The sequence below is a fragment of the Montipora capricornis genome, chromosome 12 (genome assembly GCF_036669925.1).
Source record: "Montipora capricornis isolate CH-2021 chromosome 12, ASM3666992v2, whole genome shotgun sequence".
In the NCBI taxonomy this organism is placed as follows: Eukaryota; Metazoa; Cnidaria; class Anthozoa; order Scleractinia; family Acroporidae; genus Montipora; species Montipora capricornis.
This window is the reverse complement of record NC_090894.1, coordinates 33,697,438-33,702,437: the sequence shown is the minus strand read 5'-3', so window position 1 is coordinate 33,702,437 and position 5,000 is coordinate 33,697,438. Positions and strand designations below refer to the sequence as shown.

The 5,000-nt window shown below is 39.0% G+C and overlaps 1 protein-coding gene across 1 annotated transcript in view; it reads right to left on the bottom strand.

The window, feature by feature from the left end:
• Positions 1-4,296: 4,296 nt before the first annotated feature.
• The window catches only part of LOC138026746 (echinoderm microtubule-associated protein-like 6), a 63,083-nt gene continuing 62,379 nt past the window's right edge, over positions 4,297-5,000 (bottom strand). The window contains exon 37 of the mRNA XM_068874200.1: positions 4,297-5,000. This exon is cut by the window's right edge and continues 636 nt beyond it. The gene's annotated coding sequence lies outside the window, so the exon portion shown is untranslated.

The window sequence follows — 5,000 nt, the reverse complement described above, 5'->3', positions numbered from 1 at the left end:
AATAAATCATACTTACTTACTTAATTACTTAATTACTATATCGTGAGAATTCAGCAAACATTCAACCGTACTTACCACTCCGCCATCTTGGATTTTACCCACGTATGATGCATTTCGATCATACGAATTTCTTGACCTCCTCGGGCAACCTTTCATGTGGCCCATGGACTAGTAGTGTAAATCCTTCTAATAACGCAATTCCTTAAAATTGTTAAGACTGGTTTGAGCCACTTTACAGGCTTTCCCAGCCTCGATGGGTGTTAAGAAAATTTTACGAGCACGAATTAAAGCAAAGTGGAGACGCCTTATAAAACACACGGTGCCTTTAGAGAGAGGTATGTGAAGGTCGCTAGCCAATCAACCCCTCACGGCACTGAATCAGTCCGTAATATCTTAAAACATGTTGTTAACACCCTCAGTTCCGTCTCTGTTGATCACCATCTTGGTTTACTTATACTTGAATGAATGTGAACACAACTAGGAGCAAAGCGAACCCTTCGACAGTGCGTCCTCGACTTAAACCATCCTAGAACGCAACTTTACGAAATGCTTGACGTTTCAAACTGGTCAACTTTTATCTTTGGAAGTGACAATGATAGCCCATCTCCTTCTCCTTCTTCAGTTGCAAAAGGTTCTTGAGACAATGAAGAATATCAAGTAAAGTTCAAGGTGCCTCAAACCAAGTAAAAGACCTTAATTAAAGAAACTTTACAATTTAGGATTGACTCTGCAGCACTATCACCATGTAAACAGCTATTGTACGGGACCAAGTATTGTTACCATAGAAACAAGAACCCATCTAAAAATACCCCATATTTCATCTTTAACAGGGTTCGTACTCTTTTAAGGTCTTTTCATGACCTTAAAGGCTTAAGTTGAGCTCTCACGTAAAAAAAATTAAAACTATCCTCATTTTAGGATATTTTCTGACATAACTCAGTTCAAAATGAATAAATTAACAACCTCTGTCCGCCAAACTTCCGATTGTTTGATAGAAACTCGTTTTTATTTCATTATAACATTGCTTTGACAACTGCAATGATTAATCTATTATCTATAGTTATAAGTTTCCATGGCTTTCCATGACCGACCATACAATTCCATGACTTTCCAGGCCTGGAAAATGAAATTCTTTGATTCCATGACTTTCCAGGTTTTCCATGGCCGTACGAATCCTGTTTAAATGCTTATGACTAACCAATCTAAGCCGGAGAGATCCTTCAGACCCTTCGCAGTCGGAAAATTTTAGGTGACTCTGAATCAGTCCCAGAGAGATTTTTTATCATGGCAGTGTACCATAGTATTGCCTTTACGTGAAACAGTGTCAGAGTCAATCCTAAAAAGACAGTATCTTAAAATGTCTCAAACTTGTTTGAACAACCTTGAACATTAGGTGACAATCGTCAGGAGATGGTTAACAGTAGGTCATTTGGTCAGCGGATGTTGGCAAGCTGGTGGCCTATTAGCCAGTATCCAAAATACCATAATACTTTTTCTTTGTTCCCCCAAAATTTTGCATAAGCATTGTTTCCAGTTTCTCTTGGGACCATTGTAAGTTCCAAGAGAGAATAATAACAATGCTTATGCAAAATTTTGGAGGAACAAGCGAAGAGTATTATGGTATTTTTTATATTGGCCAATAGTCGGCTCTTAAATGCTACTGGTCTCGGCGGCACCACAACTTCAGAATTTGGTAAATCATTTCAGCAATCACGGATCGTCCTCGAACAAAAATTGCATTTGTTGGTATGTGGGCCTTTTTGCTTGGAAAATAGGCTAGTTTCGAATTGTGCAGCAACAAAAGAACAGAGTCGAGGTTCAGGGGAATAATTTGCATTTTCCTTTGTTCTAATGCTAATTATTCCCCTGAACCTCGACTCTGTTCTTTTGTTGCTGCACAATTCGAAACTAGCCTATTAAGTTAGACGAGATGCTTCCGTGAAGCATACACTGGGCTGCCTGTGGTACGTGTTACAGAAAATCAGAAGGCACTGAATTGTGTGGTATTGAACTACAGCATTGCAGTCTCTGAAGGATAACAAATAAAAGAGAAGCGAGAAACATTGGCTTCTGGGCTGACATGTTGATAATTTTCAAGTTCCCTCTCAACTTCTTTACACCACAAGTTTAAGCGTGACCTCTGAGCATCTGACAGCCTTGTAATACCAAAGTTCACTGAACTTAACCCATCTCCGGCGGGGTTAGTATCTGGATGGGTGACCTAAACAATATACCCCTTCATAAAACAGAAGCATCGGACCGAAAATACTATTAACGCTAACAAATGCGAACTCAGCAAGGTACAGATTTTGTTAGCGTGCTTTATGCAAAACAAATATTGATGCAAAAGTAAATAACTATTGATACACAGTTTTTAGAAAAAGCAGAAGCTTAATTTTGAACCGTGAATATAGAATATAAAAAGTTACGATCAGCGACATACATTTTGGGAGATTTTTGCTACGTTCAATTTTGTTATTCTACTTTTGGCTGCAGAAATATATCGCAAAAGCGAAAGTGACATGGCCGGAATTCAGCGGGCGCCGTGATTAAGTTACCGCGGCATGTTTACTCGCCAAACAGCGAAGCATGTGTGTCAAATGATGGCAAGATACCGGGTTTTTGTAAGTTTCTTTTTCAGTCAAGTGTTATAAAGTTTGACAATAAAATGAGCGATGTCAAAACAAAGATCACAATCGCCCAACTCTTGAGGTTGACCATTTTTTTATGCAAAGTCAAAATTTACTCTCCAAAACGCGTACGACGTTATTTATCACCAGGTAATTCCATCATTTTGGAAATAGCAGCTACTTTATTATTCATCGGCGTCACAATTTTACACTGATTTTGGGGCTCATTTTGTTGAAACTCAAGCACGCTTCTAACCGACCTGTTTATTTTCGTGAACCCTTCCTGCTTACAGAACAATACTAAAAAAATTCTCCCATGTCACATTTCAACCGTAAGCTCGAAAATTCAATACACAACATGATATTATAATTCGCAAAGGCAGAACATACCACAGAATCCTTTTAAACAACATATTTGCTCTCAGAGGCGAAAACCTCTTCCTATATCATTGCGTGAGTGAAGACAAGAAACTCAATCGTGGCAAATTACCATGTACTTCAGGTTCAAACCCTTTCCTGAAGAACCTTTTCCTTGAATAATGATGCACAAAATAGTCGACAAGCTTTCTTTCAAATAATTCTTGACTGTCACATTTCCAATTATTTTTTTTACCTGACTTTGTTGAACCCATAAGTTACCAGATAATTTTCCATTTGGTTTCAGTGTTGTACATAAAACTACACTCGTGATAAAATATTGGAAATACAGTTCACTTTGATTTCGGCTCGACGGGCGAAAGATTGTTGTCGAAGTCCATTACTCGTCGCTTTTATATCAGAGAATTTTTCATTTGGTTTCAGTGTTCTACATAACAGCACACTCTTGGTAAAATATTAGAAATACTGCTCACTTTGATTTCGGCTCGATGGGCGATAGATTGTTGTCGAAGTCCATTACTCATCGCTTTTACGATTCCAGGTATTTGTTTTCACCGCCTGCCTAGTTTATCCAACTGACTTTCCATTATTGAGCTCCATAAGGGTATATTTTGTTTAAACATCCACTAAAACGCCATTCGCGTTACATGACTTTCTCAGCCATTGCAGGTTAAGTTTATTATTCTACTGTGTCCACCAGAGAAATCTACGCATTTCCACTAGCTTCTCTATCCTAAGAAAATACGAGCAGAAGGCTCTATGCACAAAGACACCACTTAGCAGGGGAGTGACAAGCAAGACTTTTACCGACAAGGAAAAAAAAAAAACACTCAAAAAATGCCACCCTTTTTCCGACTGGGATTGCCTTTCGGCAACCCAGTAAAAAGGATCATTTCATTCTTCTCAGAAGAACTTCTGTGGTGCCGTCTTAAATCTTGTAAAACGTTCAGAATCTCTGTACCATTCTGCTAATTTGTAACGGCATCCTCTAATATGCTCTTACATGTCACTAAAATGATGTAATGTGGTGTCTGTCGAGTTTCAAGGCAGCAGCTCAACGTTGAACCATTTTCACCCTGTCAAAGATCACCTCGGCATAGGGGTCGCATTTCAGTGTGGGGCTGATAAGCCAAGGGGTTTGGTGCGGAGTAGCTAATTCTTTTACTCCTTTTAGAGAAAACCAGAGTTCTGTTGGCGTTACAGCAAATGTGTTCGAGATAACAAAAAACTCAACAACAATTGTACTTCAGTTATTTCACCCTAGAACGAAAAGCACATCAACAAGAAGTCCATTCCTACATTTATTGGCCATTCAATTACATACGACGTAAAGTTACAACTCTATATCCGATTCTTCGTTCAAGTCTTCACTGTTGTTTTGCAAAGGTTTTAGAACTTTATTTTACGTCACGTGACATCGTCCCAACAGGTCAACAATCAAGATATTTGATAACTTGTTTGAATTTTTTAATTTCATTTAGGGCTATTTTTTACTTACGACTTTCCCATGCAACCTGCATTACGCCATGACTTACGACCATTTACACCCGCACGACTCGTGGACGACTATTTGCAGTCGACAAATAGCTTGAACTCTCCACTTGCACAAATCCCATAACACATCTCTTTTACCCCCAAAACGTTTGCAAAATCATCGTTGGCAATTTCTCCTGGGACATGAAGAAGTTCCCAGAGAAATCGAAAAAACAATTTCTTTTTTTTTGGGGGGGGGGGGGGGGGGGGGGGGTAAGGGTAAAAGAGGTGTATCATGGGACTTGTGCAAGTAGAGAATGGACAACTGTTAAGTGTTACGAAATGAGTTTTCACATACAAAAAGTTCAAATGTCGAAAACTGGTACGTCACTACCAAATAACACTTACGTAAACAATAACTTGCTCACAGACGGGGGGAAAGGCAGTTGTCCACAACAAAACGGTCCCGTTTGTAATCGACAGCTTAAGTAATTTTCCTTTCGAAAAGGAAGCAACCTC